The sequence below is a fragment of the Vanacampus margaritifer genome, chromosome 10 (genome assembly GCF_051991255.1).
Source record: "Vanacampus margaritifer isolate UIUO_Vmar chromosome 10, RoL_Vmar_1.0, whole genome shotgun sequence".
NCBI lineage: Eukaryota > Metazoa > Chordata > Actinopteri > Syngnathiformes > Syngnathidae > Vanacampus > Vanacampus margaritifer.
Window position 1 is genome coordinate 5,949,455 of NC_135441.1, and position 21,951 is coordinate 5,971,405.

Below are 21,951 nucleotides of genomic sequence, written 5' to 3' on the forward strand. Positions count from 1 at the left end.
AGTTTATTTACATTCAACAGTCTAACACTTGACACAATTTGGCAAACTACAGTATTGATAAATGTGTGCAACTGCATGTGTAGTGTGTGTATGTGTTACTATTTACAATCTTGTGGAATTTTTAACTACACATTTTTTCTTTTTGTGTGGTATATTGTGCAACACTCCACTGCGTGCAAGGGGACGGAGCAGGATTTGCACCACAGATTAGTTTCACTGCGATTGCCTTTTTGCAGACCCTACACTTTCTTGCCGGCCTTTTTTTCCAGGGAGTAGCAGGTATGTACTGCAGTGTGTGTTTGGCCATGTTGCCATCAAGTCTACTCTCAGGACCATGATACGGTGACTTGGTGTTACATCTGGCTTCCTCATGGCCTTCAGTTCTGAAGGTATTATTTGATCACTTTATTAAGTGTAATCCTTGCATGTTCAAAACAATTGCATTGAGATCTGATGAAAAAGCTTTCTTTGCAAAGATTTATTTGAGAGCTCTCAAAGACACAGTTAGGGAACCCACATCTGAAAGCAATGTCGAGCCCCCAAGTATGTACCAGACTACAAAACATCTACTCATTTATAATCAAAAGATAAAAGGTTCCTCTTCCCGCCTCTTGATTTGAACAAAGGACAGACATGTCGACTCCTAGGTTGAACAAAGGTGTAATGTTGATGGTAAACAGACATCTTTATACAGTTCCCCTTCTTGCTCTGGGAACAGATAAGATTACACAGGATTTGACCTTAGACCTTCAGTTTTTACGACCAACTGACTACTGACAACAGACTCTGATAACTTCATGCACATTCCTATCTTCAATAGCTTCGAGGGTAAGAAGATCAAATAAAGTTCACAAAATCATTATCCCACTGTATTCTTTTAACTACACTCATGATTATATCACATCTTTATGCTTATAAGTAAATTTAAAAACAGTAAAATTATAAATTGAAAATGTTAAATGTCTTCAGTCCCTCCATTGAACTAATATAAGTTCAAAAACCGGACATTTAATCCCACAATAGTCTAGAGAGAAAGTCCAGCGCGGATCTTGATTGTCGCAAAATGAAGCAATGTTTATGTGTGGAGTTCAGAAATAAGAACAGCAGGAGAGAGAGAGGGTAGTTTAGCAGTCATATGGCATTAAATAACAATTTGATTCATTAAGAAAATTTCAGTGGAAGGGGCATATCATATGAAAAACAACCCTATGTGTAATAGCTATATTTAACAAAATGTGTCACGACGCAATAGCAGATGAGTTTGTGCAGTGAAGTCATCTCCTGGTGAAGGCCCCCCCCCATGGAACAGTGCCTCGGAAAGCACTTAGCATCCTCCTGGAACAGACAGCCGGGGCATCTGGGTCAGCAGCTTAGTCAACCCCCTCGGTCTGGGTCAATTGATGTGATTGATGAGCCTGGGACCACATGTGGCTCACATGTGGTGGATGTGGCCCCACTATTATGATCAGCAAACCAGATCGACCATTTTTTCACCAATCTGTGTGCAAAATCATTTTCATTTAGTCACTTATAACATACATAGTCTTCATTCTTTACTTTGAAAAGAGCACCTGGTAGTTTTTGTTAGCAAATGTTAATTGTTTAAGTTCTGTAGGTCCTGGAACGTGCTGTTGGACACGGAAAAAGTTATTTTTGTTGTGGCATTCAAACAGAATCCGTTTAATGACATTTGCACATTCAATGACACAATAATGAAAGTCTTGTAGCCATTGAAACTTTATGGTGCCAATGGTTTAATATTTCTATTTTTCTTTCATGTCCTTGAGATCAGAGATAATATACTAAATCAAATATGTTTTAATCTCAATGCCTTTTCTATATCTTATGAAGTTTTGTTTTTTCAAATGGGTTCGTCTGATCCAATATTCCTAGGAAACCCTTATGATGGTAGATAATGATTAATCAAATATTTTACCATGATATTTACTGTTGTAGATTTAGCATAAATGTGCTTTTTGTCATACATCAAATTTCTGTATTTTTTACGCTGGTTTTTATTATAGCAGTGTAAATCATTTAAAAACAACATCATCTTAACCCAAACCGCTCATGTCCGGCCGGGCCATGAACAGTCTGAGAAGGGATTTATATACAGTGGTACCTCGGCTCACGAACGCTTCAGCTCACGAACTTTTCGCCTCACGAACATTAAATTCTCGAGCATATAGTCTCAGCTGACGAACTAGTTTTCGGCGGACGAACCAAATCACGCGACACGAGAAATCACGAGAAGCTGACGCACGCTCACGGCGTCCCAGTTCGTCACCCCCTTTCTTTGAGTATGGACGTGGTTTGTGTTTGGTAGACATTTTGGACCATTTTGGAGTGTACTTTTGCTATCATGGGACAGAAAAAGACCCCACCACAGGCTAGTGTTAAGCCTAAGAAGACATTAAAGAAAATTACGGTCGAGCAGAAGAAGGAGATCATCGAAAAACACGAACGAGGTGTGCGTTTGTGTGACTTAGCGTCCCGGGTATTATCGCCGAGAAAGCACGGCAACTTCACTCGGATATCATCAAGAGGCAACCTGGAAGTTCATAATGAGGTCCTCAGCACAGAGGATTTGATTCGCCTTCAAGAGGACAAGCAGAAGGAAGGCATTCAGGAGTTGTCATGTGAAGACGAGGAGGAGGAGATGGCTGCAGCATCCAGTGAGAGCATCAAGACCATGTTAACTAAGTGGAGTGATGTGCAGGCTTTTATCGAACAGTACCATTCAGAAAAGACTGTGGCTATGAGAATCATCAACATGATGAATGATAATGTGATGCCTCAGTTTCGTAAGACCTTACAACTCAGAAAGCAACAGGTGTCAATTAAGAGGTTTTTAGTCAGCAACAAGGATAAAGAGTCTCCTAAGAAGCAAAGAAGAGAAGCCACACCGGAGGACTCTCCTTCCAAACAGTAACTCCCTCCCTCCCTCCTCCTCCCACTCCATTCCATCAAGCCTTCAACTACTGTACCATCACAAAGGCAAGTTGCAAATTTTGCAAATAAAAACACTATTATACAGTACAGTGTATTTCTTTAATTACAATACAATAGCACACTTATTATACATAAAATAAGGTATATTTTGTGTAGTTTTAAGGCTTTTTTAGTAGAAAATTGTGTTTTATGGGGACCTGGGAACGGATTATTCTCATTTCAATGGTTTCCTATGGGAAATACTTGTTTGGAAGACAAACTTTTCAGCTCACATACTCTCTGTGGGCACCAATTAAGTTCGTGAGCCAAGGTACCACTGTATATACTTATACCTTTAATAAACACTGCAGTCCTGCAGTTCATTTTTTAACAACTTGTCTTATGAAAAAATGTCACCCAGGTGTGTCTCAATGTTCCTTCCACACCTAAATGGCATATTCCATGGGCTCTAGAAATTATACTTTTCAATTGTTTCTGAAATTGAATATACTTACCTTATTTTTCCCATGAGTGTCTTTGCCAGCCCTTACTTTTCCTCCCATGGTCAAAATCCGATCACCTCAATTCTCCTCCTGTGAATTTAGTCACTCACATACTGTAGAAGTATCACATCATTCACTCACGTACTATAGAAGTATCACATTCAGACTAACTTATATTCCTACATTTATTTAATTCAACATGAACTACTTGTGCATACCTTCCTTGCGACGATACGCACAGACAGACCAGTAACTGACTCCTCCATCTGATAAGGATCAACTTTGATCATTTCAGACCTGAATGTGAACACTGCAGCCGCTTACAAATTGCTGCTTCAAAGAGGGGAAAAAACAGACACCTTGTGTCCTGTTGATAAGAAAGATCAAATTGGGGCAATTTGGCCAACACCAAAACTACAGGAGCAGATCCTGCTTAGCTTGCAAGAACAATTCATAAAAACAAAAGCCCTTGAGGTGCAAATTTGAATCCTGTCCAGGCAACACAGAGTGAGGAAAAAACAACCTAACTGTAAAGTAAGATAAAAGATCAGAGGGACCTACTTTAAACAAACCAAAAAGTAATCTTAAAATGCTAATTATCCTCACCTCTTCTACAGAGTAGTGGGGCTTGTAAAACACAGCAGGCAACTTTGCAGTTCACGACCCAATTAAAAATTCACAGTGCTGTGACCTTAATCAAAAATTAAAAATTTTACCAGCAAATTCGCCCTAAGTGTTCCACATCTGAGTCCAAATTCACAAGCCAAAGTTATAAAAGAGAAATGGGCAAAAAATTAGAAGACCAAATTCAACAAGCATCAAATAACGGAAAATATAATAATAAAGATTGAAATAAATTTTATCCTACCCTAATTCACACCAGCCGTTCTCAATTTCCGAAACTGCGTTGCTATAGATCACATCTCCTTTTCCGACACAGTACACAGTGCAAATGTACCCAAACAGACCAAAATATGACTCAAGGAGCTGATCTCAGATGACTCGAGAACTTTGAGTCAACAACTGGAGTTCATATTCCTTCCTGTCCTTGCAGATAGCGGCAGTTTATGCAGGGCAAAGTTCAAAGCAGGCCTTAGCTGTCACTGGAGACCCCTGACAGTTTCATCAAGACGGCTGTGATGAGAGTTCGAGATGTCTGCTCAAAGAGTTGATGGACATTTTGCTCAGATAATTCATAAGAGTCATTGAACAGTCATATGACGAGCGGATATAGTGTACCATCCTTATCGCAGTCTGTTTGACCACCTCCCCTCCCGAAAGTGGCCTTCTGTGCAGCTTGCCGTCCACTCTGTGCACAAAGCAGAGCAGGAGAACGCTTGTCCATATTCCCAACAGCCAGGTTATTCCAGCACGTTTGAGACACCCAAGAACAACACCTCTTGTCAAAGATTGAACCTGCCTGAAACATTTATACACTCGGAACAGACAGAGGGAGATGAGATCATAGCAAGAGAATACTATCTGCTTGTTGTAATTAAAAAATAATAATTTTCTCAAAAAATGTATTTTGTAGTTTTATTTAAATGTGTTCACTACACTATAGCAAGTAGTATTTCTATATTTACGCATATGTCTACCATAGACTTCTTCTTCATTACATGTTACCTCAAATTATGCTTAAAATGTGACAGCTCACAGTCAGCGCCATCATGGGGAAGTTCTCTAGTCTCCAAACTGGCATGCAAAATGTCCGACTTCAAGTTCTGAAATTGGACTCAGACAGAACAAAGGTTTAATCATTTTCACACCTACAAATGAGTCATGAGAGATACAGGGGGAAAAATCAAAAATGAAAAGTCTATTTCAATTAAAATTTGGTTTTATTATTTATTCAACTATATTAAAATTTGGTTTTATTACTCATTCAACTATAAAAAACACAGATCTGATTTTAAAAATAATATGGATAGTGGCCTGTAGTTATCATCTAGACCTCTATATCTTTCCTTTTAACAGGAACAACTTGATCTAACCGATTAGCATCAGAAGGACTCCTGCTATTCACACACACAGACAGGATAGCAACCAGATGTTGCTTGTCCCAAAAAAATTACACCTCTACTCATTACAATAGCACTCTGCCCCCATCCTCACAGACCTGTCTCTTAACAAGCATGGGGGGAAGGGCTTTAAAAATTGTCACAGACAAAGGAAGAATTCTCCCCCACTTTCAAAATATGCAGATTTCCTGCTACCATTCTTTTTCACCCTTTTTTGAGGACAAAGAAACTGGAGAGAGAGGAATTTTTTTTTCTACTTTCCACCTCTTTTCCATTGAAACCTACTCTTTTTCACTTCCTGCAAAATGCCATTCATATACATCCTATCATATCTTGCTCATTTTTGGAGACACAAAATACCTGTTTCCAAAAAACTCAGTCCTCCTTTCACTTTACCCCTGTTCTCCTCTTTTCATAAATGCATTTGAGGAGAAAAAACACAAAAACTGCCCTTCTAGTTCAACACTCCCCCAGGACATTAAACAATCCACTTTTTCCATTGTCAGGGTCACACAAACATTCACAATTCCCTGCACATTAACAAGAAAAAATCAAATTCCCCCTTTAAACTCACAATTCACACATGCTCCACACATATCTCACAGTCTCAACTCACCAAACTAGGCCCAGCATACACTCACACGCAACACAAACTCCTCAAATTAATTCAGTGACGTCTCGCTTGTTGAACCAATTCAAGAGGCCATAATTCTCACCGCAACGTTGCTCATTTCTCCTCCAAAAAATAAAATAACCACAGACGAACACAAACATCTCCGAAGTGCACGGACTCACTGTAAAATACACCGTTACTTCGTCGAATAATAACTTCACCACGTACGTATAGCTCAAATGTCGACTTATTCGCGCACAATCCATCGCAACGTTACGGCCGCGACACAGACATGTCGCGCACATTGTAAGACAAACAACAAAAAACCGTGTGGCCACAACACACCACTACGGAGCTTAACAAACAAATGTGCACACTCAACAATTCACTTCTAAGCCAAGAGCTCTTGCTTGGTTCAAATTTTCCCGCGGGTCATCTCTCACAGCCAACACTTCATCCAATTTCTGTTCCAATTTCTTAACAGATGCGGCTACGCCCGCAGCTAACTCATCCTCAGCCCTAAAAACAGATTCGCGCGGTAGCGTCTTACCAAGATAAAACTCATCTCCTGCGCATGGCAACTCGTACGCTGGCAGAGCCGCTAGCTTAGCATCAACCTCCTTGTTCTCAAAATCACTTAAGACCGCCATCCGCGCAACTTTCACAGAGCTACCCAACGCTAACATTCTAGCACAAACCAACATTTGGTCCACGACCTTACATTGTCGTCTAACTTTTCTTTCATTCATTTAAAAGAGTTTTCAACTTACGTTGCCGCCGTGGTGGGAGCGCTTCAATCATCACGAGTGTTTGCAGCCTTTACTTGCACGCTCAGCGAGAGTTTCTGGCTATGGACCGGAAGTGTATGCAAATCGAACCATCCTTAGTTACAGTCGAAATTTTTCGTCCATAATATGTAGTAATTAGTCGTTTTAATATTTATAAATTCAGTGACGTCTCACTTATAGTACTACAATACAACAGATCAAAATTCTCATTAATCCCCCCCAAGAAAATATTATTATATATATATTTTTTCTTCAGAAAAATAAAAACCAGACGAAAATAAAACAGAAATTAAATACCGTTTGCGCGACATAATAAATATATCCAGGATCTTCACGGGCGGCTTATTACACAGCTCTCACACCGTAGAATTATATCAATACGGGCGGCTTATTACACAGCACTCACACCGTAGAATTATATCAATACAGGCGGCTTATTAAACAGCACTCACACCGTAGAATTATATCAATACGGGCAGCTTATTACACAGCACTCACTCCGTGTGAATTATATCAACACGGGCGGCTTATTTCAACAAAAAACAAATAAAAACAGCCTCTTCCACCGCGGAACTCAATCTCGTTTCGAACGGCGGAGCGCTCCTACTTGACGTCACTTCCGTACACAACGGGTATCACTTTCTATGCATAGTTCAATGTCGTAGTAATTTTCAAAATCGAGGACTTTCGCGTCCCTCCATAACAAATACGACTTTTAAACCCACTAACTTGTTCACACAGATCTCAAATACAATTCAGTACAGACATAATGCAGCTTTGAGTGATCCTCAAACAAACAGAATTTCTCTACGTGGATAATTGTCCACTCACCTTGTTAACATTTGCTCATTAGAAATTCAGTGCCCAGGATCATCACAGCTGTTGCAAAAAACGTCCCAATCTGTCGCCGTCGGAGGTCACCATTTTGAAGGTATTATTTGATTACTTTATTAAGTGTAATCCTTGTGTGTTCAAAATGATTGCATTGAGATCTGATGAAGAAGCTTTCTTTGCAAAGATTTATTTGAGAGCTTTCAAAGACACAGTTAGGGAATCCACATCTGAAAGCAATGTCGAGCCCCCAAGTATGTACCAGACTACAAAACATCTACTCATTTATAATCAAAAGATAAAAGGTTCCTCTTCCCGCCTCTTGATTTGAACAAAGGACAGACATGTCGACTCCTAGGTTGAACAAAGGTGTAATGTTAATGGTAAACAGACATCTTTATACAGTTCCCCTTCTTGCTCTGGGAACAGATAAGATTACACAGGATTTGACCTTAGACCTTCAGTTTTTACGACCAACTGACTACTGACAACAGACTCTGATAACTTCATGCACATTCCTATCTTCAATAGCTTTGAGGGTAAGAAGATCAAATAAAGTTCACAAAATCATTATTCCACTGTATTCTTTTAACTACACTCATGATTATATCACATCTATATGCTTATAAGTAAATTTAAAAACAGTAAAATTATAAATTGAAAATGTTAAATGTCTTCAGTTCCCATACCAACAACAACTTTCTCCTCCTCTTCCTCCTCCTCCTTGTCTTGTGGTAACAGCCACCCTCTCACCACCTGCCGGATAAACTCCTAAAAGTGTTTGCATTTTCCAGGATTTTGCATTGAACATGCATATTTGAAATAGATAGGCAACACATTTTTTTGTGCCATTTCAAAGTTTTCTGCGTGAATGGGTGGCAAGAGATGTTTTGATCCATCTTATCCACTCCATTCATGGTGGCATTGTAGTCCAGAACACACACTGGTTTCTGGAAAGGCACTCTTTCTTTTCTGTGCCTTCCGCCACACATCCACTGTCAGCATTTCATCTTTGGGGAAAGGACTCACCATCCTCAATAAATGTTTGTCCTGCCATGCCACAACCAAAACCTTTGTGTTGTGTCTCACCAGCAGCCCCCCGCCACACACACACACCACAAACTGCTGGTTTTGGGGGGTTGTATACTTTGAATGAAAGACGTCCCTGAAAACTCATCATTCCCTCATCAATACAGACATTCCTCCCGGGTTGGAACAGTTCTTTGAATTTCTGGACAATGTGGTTGAAAACAGGACAGATTTTGAATAGTTTGTCGTCTAAACTGTGTGACTCGTTTAAATGAAGGAAACTCCAGATGAGCTGGAAGTGGTGTCGAGGCATCGCGTGAATGAAAAATGGTGTTGTTTCTATTTCATCTTGAGTCTAATACATTTCTATACTGGGCTTGTTTATATACCCAGTAAGAAATTGGAGTGCAAAAAATGTTTTTAGTTCGGACACAGACACAGCTCGGCTCCTACTGTGTGGCAGACTGTCAGTCTGCTTCTGGATGGACTGAGGTGCGTAGAGGTTTATCTGGTCAGCAATGTGCTGGAGAAGTTCGTCAGTGATGAAGAGCTGCAGGAAGTCAGCTGGCAGGGTCAAATTTAGCTCTACTGCGGCACCCCGTGGTCCTGGTTTTGCAGTAAAGGGGAATATGGTTGGCTGTCAGCCCGCTTCATGCCAGCCAGAATTTTGGGGATCTGGAAATATACATTACAATATTATACATTATTTATTTTAGATCAGTGTAATGCAATATATATATAGATGTTTATCTTTTTTCTTGGATCCACTGGTTGATGTACATTCTGTAAATTATAAAATACATTTAGAATCTTTTTTTTTAACCTTTATTCTGCTCACTGTGAGAAGCGTCACTTTGAGCCCTATGAGCTACAGCTGAAAGAAATTTATACAATTACAATAATATCGAAAGACTGTTTTCTTTTGTTGTTGCAGTGTATTGAAAACATTTTTATTTATACCTCTCTTTGTTGTAGAAACTGCAGTGGAACGTCGCTGTGAGCATGATCCAGGATCTATGAATTGTACATTCACGTTACACATGCTTCTAGCACCTCGCCAGAAAAGTTAGACAAGTTAGCTTACTAGCAATCTCATAGCAAGTTTGTGCTTACTTTCACAGTCTTCTGAGGATGAAAGACTGTCCGAATCCGTGTCTTCTCCGTGATCAGACTGTACCCACTCCCTCAGCCATTATACCCTCAACACTCTAGCTCCACCTCACCTCTTCTGATACTGACTCCTACCCGATCTAGTCCAAATAAGTCATCGCTGCCATCAAGCTGGCCAAGGCTTTCCTCCACCCATTTCCATTAAAAAACATACGTTATTAAACGCTTTTGGCGGTCAAAGAGTTAAAAGTGCATTGTGCCGTTTAAAAAGGTCATGTTACAGCTTTTTCTACATCATGGTTGCTTCACCAATGCCCAGATGAGTACTAAGAGTCCTGACTGTTTTACTGTGACTACGTCTACCAGCTTTTATCTTCCCTTTTATAGTAGAGTACAGTTTCTTTGTGGAAAGGGGCGTCGTTTTTCTTACCTCATTTGAAGTCATGTCTTTGTTTGTCAACTGTGGCTGTCGCTTTAAGATCGTGTACGTACTCGCACCATAAACAAGCCCGACACAGAAGCTGCAGCTACGCTTTGGGCCACAGGTGGCAGTCGAGAGTAAAAAAGTGACAAACTGCACAAAGATACTTTAAGAGCACAAACCTCTGCTGCATGACGTAGCAGATAAACATAGGGAACAATGACTGACTGAACAGAAGTAGCAGTGAGCCTTTCCCTTTTTTCCTTTTCTAAACATCACAAGCTCCCGTAGCATTTTAAAATGTCTTGCATAGCTTGGGAACTTGTTATTGTTATTCAAGTTTGTGTTACTTATGACAAACCACCATAGAAGATTTGCCAGGTGCCACTTAAAGATTGAGAGCAGTGTCACAAAAACACCAGATATGTTTTTTATGTGTTTAGGGACACAACCTTTGTTATTGTATTTAACACATAGAGTTTTTTATGAACAGTTCATATGTGAGCAACGGACGACGTCCATCAGCCGGTCGGCTCGCCATCAAGTGCGTCACATTTCCGTGTTTAAGTTTCAATTAATTCCGCTCTGCCGTCCGTCAGTATTGAATGTCTGTGCGGAAACACGAAATATTGGTTCTGGCTCGCACAAAATATGTTTTTTAAAATTACTGGACAAAGTATTTTGATGTAAATATCGACTTTAACGGGGAAATCCGACTTAAGTTGAAATTTGGGTTACATCGCTAGCGTAGGAACGGAACTCCACCACAACTTGAGGACTCCCTGTAATTGAATTTCGATTAATTGCACAGCCCTAGTCAGGGTTGAGGATCGCTCTCAAACCTTTTGAGATGGGAGACGACCGCTTTACCACTGTACCACACAATAATTAATAATTACAGCACATGGATAATACATTGTTAAATGATCCAATATTTTAATCTTATTCTGCATTAATATTATTAGTGTTAAGCACAAGATAATCATTTGTTTTTTGTAGCACAATGTGATGTGGTTAGTGCAGTGGAAAGTAGTGGGGCTGAAATATTGAAAGAGGAAGGGTTTGGTTGGCTCCAATAGACAAAAGAGCCATGATTTATGCATGACCTTGCATCGTTTAGGTTGATGAATAAGCCTACAGATGTCAATTGTGGTGGCCAACAGCCAGTTCTGAGAATATGGTATCTCTGATGCAAACCAATGCTTTAGTGCCCTTTTGGTAAGTGTGTTAACTATAACTTTGTAAATATTATGACCTGGTCAGGTAGTGGTTAGTGCATCTGCCTCACATTTCTGAGGTTGGAGGTTCAAATCCTTCCTGAGAGTAGCTTGCATGTTTTCTCTACGTGGTCTCGGGCTTTCTTTCATATTCAAAAATCAGGTTTCTTGGGTTAATTGAAAACTCCCAATATGTCAGTATGTGCGAATATGAGTGGAATGAGTGTGTGTGTGTGCCCGATATCTGGCTGGCAACATATCGAGGTTGTAAAGCCAGCTGTGATAGGCTCCAGCTCACCAGCTACACTAGTGAGGATAGAAAATGGATGGATGGATGGATACAGTAAGTGTGCTGATCTGGCTTTAAAAAATATGGACAGTGATTCCCTTGACATGTGCTTCCCGTTCGAACAGTGTGTTCCCCTGTAGTGGTCGGCTACTGAATGTATATCTTGTAAGAATTTATACGCATGGGGAACCATAGTCACTGTGCTGACCCAATTTTTTCCCCTACATCGTCGAGGTTACCCATCAGTTATTACAGGAAAGCAATTGTTTAACCCTACATGATAGCAACTGCTTAACCCTTAAACCTGTAACATGGTTATTGATTATATTGTGAGATGCAATCCTCACTCCTTACTGCATTCGTCAACTTTTTAGTTGACTATGCAATATTATTTTAAACAATGTAGCCAGGTAGGCCTAATGCTGAGAGAATAATTTCCCCCAAAAGTTCTGAAACAAAAATCTCACACTTTTTAAGATCCATCAATCCCAACGCTCCACAAGTTTTCTCCTTTTCTGTTTTGCAGTGTGAAATTCATACAGCCATGAAAGAGAGGAACGTCTCCCAGAGGAGAAAGGATTGAAGATGGGACTTTATAATCCTGGTAGGGCATCTGGAGGGAGCTGCCTACTTCAATATGCCAAAGCACCTGCTCTTAACCTCATTCCCTTTAACATCTGTTGGATGTTTTTAAGTTAAGTAGACAATCATGTGCTATCACGGCAGTTCTTTCACCTGGAACTTTTATTGCAGAGAGTTTATGGATGAAGGATACTGAACAGGATTGGTTATTAATTTGTGAGGGAGAAAATCTTGCCACTTTAAGGTAAATCTTGGCCCTATTGTCATAACCTTACAGTCAAAACAAGATTTCTCAGTCAGAACCAAATTGTACTCCCTGGCATTTACAGTACAGTACACCCAATCTAGTGGTGATTTGCAGTTATGGTGTTTCTAAAGGAGGGTATGCACAAATCAATTACCAGGATGAAATTTATGGAAGACCAAAATTCCAAATAAATAAATGACTAAATAAATAAATGACTAAAAGTGAAAATAAAAACAGATGTAAAAAATATAATTAAAAAAATGTAATCCCAAAAAGTAAATATAAATGGGAATAAAAATAACAAAAAATATATATCCATAAATAAAAGTAAATGCAAATACAAAAATAAAAGACGAGATTCAAAAAATAAATATAAAAATTCATTTTTGTATTTATTTTGGCATTTATTAATTTTTTTAAGCTCCTTTTTTATTTTTGTATTTATTTCTACTCTTAATATATATATATTCATATATATATAGTGCTCAGCATTAATGAGTACATGAGTACACCCCCTTCATAAAATGAAACTTTAAACAATATGTCAATGAAGACAAAAACATTTTCCAAAATGATGACCAGACTAAATTTATATAACATCTGTTTAACTTATAACATGAAAGTAAGGTTAATAATAATAATTAGAAAACAAAATTTTCAGTTTTACTCAAATTAGGGTGATGCAAAAATGAGTAAAACCCACAGAATGTCTCTGGAGCAAAGACCAAAAAGCCCAAATTTTAGACTAGAAACGTGTAGGTGAGTCTCATAATTCATAACACAGGTGTCAAGCAGACAGTTGACTATAAATTGGGTGTTACTTAAATAAAACAGTTTCCCATTTCATGCTGTTAGCAATGGCACCACATGGAAGAGAAATATCACAAGATCTGAGAAAGAAAATAATTTCTTTACACAGCAAAGTTGAAGGCTACAAGAAAATCAGCAAAGCTTTACTTATCAGTCAGAATACTGTAGCAAAAGTGGTACAAAATGTAAAAAAAGATGGAACTGCAACCATCTCACAGAGACATCCAGGTCGTCCACGGATGTTAACAACTCAACAGCAGCGTCTTCTGATGAGAAGGGTGGAAGAAAATCGACATGTAAGTTCGCTGCAGTTATCTAAGGAAATAGAAAGTCAAATTGGGGTGAGTATTTCCCATGACGAAATATGGCGTACACTGCAGAGGAATGGCATGCATGGGTGCCGTCCACGGAGGAAGCCTCTCCTAAAGCCCTGGCACAAAAACGCGCGCCTAGAGTTTGCCAGGGCCCATGCTGACAAAGATGAAGACTACTGGGACTCTGGAGTGATGAGACCAACATAAATTTTTTTTGAACTGATGGCTTCAAAACTGTAGTGCGTCACAAAGGTGAGGAATACAAGGAAAAATGTGTGGTGCCTACAGTGAAACATGGTGGTGGCAGTGTCCTCATGTGAGTTTGCATGAGTACTGCTGGTGTCCGGGAGCTGAATTTCATTAATGGCATCATGAATTCACAACTGTATTGCTCAATACTGAAAGAAAAGATGCTGCCATCACTCAGTGCCCTTGGGCGTCGTGCACTTTTCCAACATGATAATGATTCTAAACACACATCTAAGGCCACTGTTGGATTTCTGAAGAAGAACCGGCTAAAAGTGATTCAGTGGCCAAGTATTTTTCCTGATCTGAACCCAATTGAACACATATGAGGAATTCTAAAGAGGAAAGTTAAGCATCACTCTCCATCCAGCATCCAGTCTTAATAGAGGCCATTCTTGAAGAATGGAAAACGATTGATGCAACAAAATGTTGCCAGCTTGTTCATTTCATGCCTTGAAGCTGTGCTGTGATTAAAAATTGTGGAGGCCATACAAAGTACTAGATTTAGTCATTTTTGTTGAGGGATGTACTCATTTTTGCATCACCTTTATTTAAGTAAAACTGAAAAATGTGTAATCTAATTTATATTATGAACCTTACTTTCATGTTATAAGTTAACCAGATGTATATTAAACTTGGTCTTGCCAACATTTTGGAATTTTTTTTGTATTCATTGAGATATTGTTTAGAATGTTACTTTTCAAAGGGACTGTACTCATTTACGCTAAGCACTATATATATATATATATATATATATATATATATATATATATATATATATATATATATATATATATATATATATATAAGTATACTTCAGGGCATCCAAAGATTATGCCGAATGACTCGTTTCATAATAAATTAATTTCAATCGGAGTCTATAAATGCTGAAATATATTTAAGCACATAGGAGATTTTTGCATATAATATGCTGTTTATTAGCAATGTACAAAAACATTCAATGTCTATGAAATAATTAACATCAGTGTTTAACATGAACAAAATTTTAACGCATACACTTGTTTAGTTTAATTTGTTTAAGGAACAAGTCATATTTTGTCCCCTTATTTCATTTTCCACACACACTATGAAAAAAATAATAAGTTTGTTCCTTGTACTACTACTTTATTTACAGCCAAATAATGTTATTAATGTCATTACATCCCCCACTTCTAGACTAAAACGTTAGGGCATATATACTAAGTGTTAATTATTTTTTAAACTGTGTGATGATTTAATATCTTATTTTGAAATCTATGCTTTTAATTTGGAAGGCCGCTCCGTAGTTCTGTTTCCTGTCTCCATTAGTCATTCAACTCATGCATTTATTTTTAGTTTGTGCAAAACAACGTTAATTTATTGATGTCCATCTTAAACAATCTATCTGAACATAAAAGTTATTTTAAAAAGTCACTCACGTCAACAGGGAAACCAACATGACATTGGCAAAAACATGTCATCTTGATTGGACTCTGGAGATTCTTCTTCTCCAGACTCCTTGTGAGGTGAATTACAACATTTTGTGGTAAATAGCGCTAGCTATTGTGCAGGAGTGGCATAACAATTAGTAGACCGTTGATTTAAAAAAAGAAAGAAAAAATGTTGGCAGACTTTATTGTAAGACGTGTGGCGCCACTGCGCTGTGATATGTCCATCATTTGGAGACTGCAGGGTCCAATCACATTTGGGAGGGACAGTGCTACCCCGGCCTCCCCTCTGGCTCTGCCAGTGGCTGTGGGGAACATCCCGCCGGGAGGATGACCCAGGATACGATGGAGAGAATATGAATATGAGGGGCTGGACGAAGTGGCTGGGGAGAGGGAAGTCTGGGATTCAAGGGGAGGTCAAGTCAAGATAATTCTTGACAATATGTTCTGTGCTCTCCCACTAGTTTAAACACAGTATTCTGGTTTGTCCTTCTGATGTAGGTAAGTGGAAAACAGGAAACAATCTAATTTCCTTTGGTTTTGACCTAAGTAAAAATAATATGAATAAAAAAATAACAGGTTTTTAAAATGAAATCGAAAAGCAGAAAATAGGCCTTATTTGATGTTCTATTATGTGCTATTTAACACAAATCGTGAAGTAAAATTTGATTCAAAACATAATTTGTGCGTCTCAAACTCACTTTCTTCTTCTGTTACTTTTACTGCCGCGGCAGCAGTGGCTTGGTTCCCCTCTAGTGTTTATTTTGATGCTTCTGTTGGAGCCCATTCTCTGGAATTTCGAAACACATAACACATAATACTATACAATACTGCACTCCACAGCCAATAGTGTTCTCCACAATCTATCTGTGAGCACAATGGAGTCATACGTTTTGTTTCGTGTCGGGAAACGTGACATGATCTTTTGGTGTTTGTGTGGAGCAACTACTGAATTAGCTTTAGCTACCTTAAATGTAATTAATTTAGCTTGTGTAGGGCACAAATTATTATGTCCTTTTAGATTTGGACATGAAGCATTATTTGATTTAGGTTGTGAGGTACTTGGTGAGCTATCAATATACACTACCACTATATATATATATATATATATATATATATATATATATATATATATATATATATATATATATATATATATATATATATATATATATATACAGTATACACACACACATACACACACAGTACATATTTCTATGGAATTTTTCCTTGTTGTGTAATTATTTATTCTTCAGTTCTTTTTTGTATCATCATGTAGGTCGAAGGACACAGTCATCTGCAGAATGTCATTGGAAAAAGAGATGAACTAAAGAATGCTGCTGAGAGCATCCCAGGCATCTCAGACAGCATCTGTCAGCTGTGTGAGATGGCCATGAGTAAAGTCAGGTATACAACCAGTACAGGCTTTCACGTACCTGTTTGTACAGGTACATAAAAAATGTAGCTACGTACAGACGCTCCCCACCTTACGAACGAGTTACGTTCCGGACGATCGTTCGTAAGGTGAATTTGTTCGTAAGTTGCTTCAGTGCTATATTTTGTATTATAATTTATGTTTAAAGCCTATATAAGTATATTGAAGGTTTATATAAGTATGTTTAAGGCTTGTACAAGTAACCTGCATTGGTTTGTACTGAAAAAAACTTTTAATAAAATGGAGAGAATACGTACAGTACTGTACTGTACTACGTATGTTAGAGAGAGAGAGCGAAAGACACACACACAGTATGTACATGTACGTAATAAGATAAATAAAATGAAGTTTAACTTACTTTTGGAAGATGTACTCGATGCTTAAGGAGATGATGGAGGAGGAGGAAGAGGAGGATTTTATATCATGAGAGATTCTTCGTCGTCGCTGGAATCGGCTTCAAAAGTTATTTCCTGCTTCATGGGGACCGGCGTTTCTTCCTCCTCCTCGCCACGTTGCTCAGCCTCCAATGAGCTCTCACAGCGCCAATCGTCGGTATTAGCGGCGGAAAGAAGCACTACGCGCAATACAAAATCTAACTTACAGCATTTCTTTCCGAACATTTTTCGACATACTGTACGCGCAGAAATGTTCGTATGTACCGTTGTTCGTAACTCGAATGTTCGTAAGTAGGGGAGCGTCTGTAGGTACTTGTCAAATACAAGATTTAACCTTCAGCTTATTTGCAGTATACTTTGTAATGTTCATTGGACTGTTTAAATGTTATTTTTGAAAAACCTTGCAGCTATTATGGATGAGCCTACATTCACTTAAGTGTTGTTGCTCACAAGTGGGGTGTGGAGCCTATGAGGCAGTGGCTCCTAAATTCAGATCAGACCACTGCCCAAGGTGCAGAAACCATAATAGAATCACCTTTGTTAGGTTTTGCTCAAGAGTTGTGATAGTCCTGCTGAGACTGTTGATTTTTAATGTTTATTTCTCAATTTTTTTAAAGTGCCGAGTAAATTTGTTGTTAAAATCAAATTTTTACAAAAGACTCCTTGGTTTGCTCTCCGGCCGGTGGCCCCTGCGGGGCCCGGGGGTTGTGCCTTGGCGCTGCTTTCAGACACTTGGCGCAGCATCTACCGAAATTCAAACACAATCTGCTTCATCCTCTGGTCGTTGAATCGGTGGAGGCTGATGTCTGTGGATCTCACTCTGTTTCATCTATCCTTCCTTCCTTTCCTCAGTCTGCCCTTTGGTCTCTTGAGGTCTCCCTAATTTGTTGGAATTTAGATGTTTCTGGGGTTGGTGAAAGATTCTGGTTGGTTGACCCGGTGGGTAGTAGGTGATGTCTGGTCGGTGCTGGATTTCACTTCGCTTTCTTTTCTTTGATCCTTTCTCGGGTCTCCTGACAACCTCGAGACTCTAGCTGGATTCTGAAGTATTCGGTTTAGCTGAACGGTATGGGATTTTTAATAGGTTTTAGGTACATTTGTGAGCACACACACACCCGCACATGCACATACTCACGCACATACAAAAAAAAAAGAAAAAGAGAAAAAAAAGAGAGAGAACAATGATGATGATGATGTCGAATCGGTAAGATTACCGAATGAACAATACTGAGAGAGAAAAAAAAAGCATAGAGTGCCTGGCTAGCATCAGTAGTTTGACAGCTGTTGCTTGGATCGCTTGCTTTTCTTATTGTTTTCGATACTGTGGACCTATGCTACTTTGTAATCCCCTCTCCTTGTTTGAACATGCCTTAAATTACACTCAGATTTTTTATTATTAAAAAAATAATGAATGGAACTTTGCCTTCATTTATAATTATTTTATAAACCACTAGCTTTAAACAAAAACAAAAAACATTCAAAATGTCCAATGTGACCATTTGGATTTTGGAACACAACTTCATGTGCATTACAAGTGCAATATAACATAAGGCATGATACCATCACCTTATTTTATACATAGACCATGTATAAAATAATTATAATTATATAGGACTTGTGAATCGCTTGAGACTTACTCGTGACTTACAAAACAATGACTTACTCCCATCCCTGATTATCAGACTGACAATTTCACTATGAACTGTGCCGAAAAAGTACAAAAACAGAAAACCTACAAATGTTGGCAGATGAGCTTAATGTCTGAGCTGTTTTCATCCTGCAAAGTACAAAACCTTGTTTGTTTAGCGGCCAAACATTAACTGCTGTCTTAATAGCTGTGTGTTTTTACCCAAGGGGAGTTAGCTAGTTGCATGCCTGGACTCTAACAAAACTTCTGTGGCTAAATTCATACACACATTAGTGGGGTTTCCATCCACCTATTTTTGTTCAAATTTTCAAGAGAGGTGAAAAAAAACTGAATGGAAATTCTAGAAATTCGTTAATGGGCCAAAAATTCACAAAATAAAGTACACTAGGAGGAGGTGGATTTTGAAGCGTATCAAAAAAAGGAAAATGCTAATTTTGGCTATTGAAACAGGTTTCGCGAATAAACACTGTTTAGACCGGATACACGTCGCACGTTTTGATCGGATATTACGTCACACGTACGTTTGTAGTCCCAAAGCAATGTCGGACGATAAAGTAAGTAATGTTTGGGGGCACGACGAAACAGAAATCTTTTGGGAATTAATTAAAGAATTGAATATTAATGCAATTTTCTCACAAAACTTTTGTGGCTTAAGTGCACTCCTGGCTATAATGTAATCCTGGAGAATAAAAATATTTCAAACCAAAACAGGTATAATTTGCATGACTGATTTACTATATAGAACTACAGTGTGAAAAGAGCAGTGATTAATGAATAATCCCACCCACAACAATGTTTCTGTAGAGCCATATGTGCTCTAGCAGCATGTGGGAAGCAACATGGGGGCTTGAGATCCTAAAATAGGCTTGGCCTGATCTGATAACAAAAGCCAGAAACTAAACACAGATTACACTGGAGGGAAAGATCAAATTCCCCCCCTTCTTAAAATGCATGGTTTGTGTCTCAGACATACTGTTACATGATCCCCACCCCAAACTAAAATCACACTTCATGAACATGACTGATGTTTTTTAATAAAACCATACAATCCCATGTGTTTTGATGATTTGGTTAGGTTTTAGGCTGCATTCAGACTGCCAGCCAAAATCCGTTTTTTAGTCCATCCTAGCTCTTTTGTAATCTGAACAGTCACGAAGCAAATGATATCTGATTTTTTTGAAACCTGGTGCTTTGTATCATCCAATTAGCTCCCTCAGCCATGTCGTAGTTGTTTTGCGCAGCCTCCTTAGCTTGCTAATGCTTTTGCAGCAAAATATTTCGCTTCTTTATTCCCACGTTTAGTGTTGTACTTGAATCACCCGCCATTGTCACTTCTCCTGTGTTTTTCTTTTACATGTTGTTTCGATACATGCAAAGCCATGTTTGTTCTGTAGATTGCAATAAAGTTAGGAGAAAAAAGTGTTCGTCTTCTTCGCTAATTCTACGCTTTTTGTTAACTCCCTGTGGCTGCGCTACAGCGCCACTCCAGGCTTGGCATATACATTACAGCCGTTAAACGTCCTCAGCGTCTTCCTTTGGACACATGCAAGTCTTGAAATGCTTCCTTGTATATGAGATTTGTTTGAGGAACGAAGCCAGCTTTGCTTCCGTCTGGACGGGGCCTTAGTTCCCTGCTTTCTTTCAGTACTCGACAGTTCACATTTTCTGTGTTATGGCGTGTTGCTATCAAGGACTGCAGTTCTCACACGAGTAGTTAATGCTGCTTCATTCTGAATAAAATATTGATCATTGTTAATTTGGTAATAATTGAAATCACGATTATAACGATCATTTGTTTTTTGGTGCAAAACAAGAAACTGATTAACCGTAACTTTTTTTTAAGACAAATACATTTCTTTGTAAGACTATAATTATGCTAGTTTCTTTTGGACCAAACAAGATTCATTTATTTAGAAAATAATAAATTGTGTGTGCAAATATATACATTTAAACAACTCAAAATTAGAATTAATAATATTTTATTTTTGTTTACAATTATGCCAATTTTGTAATTGTGGCGCGTAATTATTGAAATTGTAATTGAATTTCGATTAATTGCATCGCCCTATGAATATTCGTTTTGATTGGTAGTGAATCAAGTTGGCTGTGTTCACAACAGTGGCGCAAAAGGCCAATTTTTAACTACGCCTATCTGCATGTGTCTGTAAAAATCCCCAAACTCAATCTAGCCTGCCCGTGCGCATATATATAGACCACACCAGACTTATAATGGGAATTATACTGGACCCAAAAACTGCACATACAGTTTGAAGTACATTTCGGTCTTCACTCTGCTGCCATTTGAGAGAAGGAAATAGGAAATAGTCATCATTCGACTGTTGATAGCATGTCTGGTAGTTTTGCCCCAATCGGAAGAAAAGTGGCATCAGATACAGCAACGTGCATTAAACATGAGACACAAATCTGCATGTTCCTGTATCACAGAACCCTTCAGTTTAATCAGCTACTTCATGAATGTTTAAAAGGTGTACCTTTCTTTCCAGATCCTGCAAGTGCCATCCTGTCCAAATCCTCGTGTAATGCATAGTATGATCTCAGCATGAGACATGGACGTCCTAGTTAGTGTCATGTTCATGAGGTTAGTGCACAGCTTGCCTCCAAGTATGTGTCACAAAATCTTTCCACCTACCTTAGCACAACCGCTCATTTTTCTTTCACCATCTTAAATCGTGACATTTCTGTCTGCTTGCCTTCCTTTCACTGTTTTTAAAGTATAATTTTTATGTTATTGTTTTGTATTTTTGCTTTCATCAACATGACATTGCAATTACTAACTACTACTAACAGTTACTAAAGTTAACTGTAAAGATGGATATACTGTATGTTCTACCCACCTTGTGTAGATTTTCTGTGGGTACTCTGGCTTCCTCCCACATTACAAAAACATGACACCTTAATTAAAGACAAGAAATGTTTCATAGGTGTCATATGTACCCTATGATTGAGATTAAGCAGTATGGATGGATTATGGGAATGTTAAAAATGTATTTCCTCAAAAGGACATTTGTTTGAACCAGGCTGCCTTTGTATCTTACTTTGTTGATGAGCCAAAGGCATGTTTCAATGGAGCAAA

General features: G+C 38.5%; 1 long non-coding RNA gene across 1 annotated transcript; it reads right to left on the reverse strand.

Moving 5' to 3' along the window:
* Positions 1 to 449: 449 nt before the first annotated feature.
* On the reverse strand, positions 450 to 10,178 carry LOC144059562 (uncharacterized). Its single transcript, XR_013295682.1, has 3 exons — positions 9,830 to 10,178; positions 9,677 to 9,730; positions 450 to 9,391 (listed from the first exon to the last, which is right to left on the reverse strand). It is a non-coding gene; the product is annotated as an uncharacterized LOC144059562 (long non-coding RNA).
* Between the last annotated feature and the right edge of the window lie 11,773 nt (positions 10,179 to 21,951).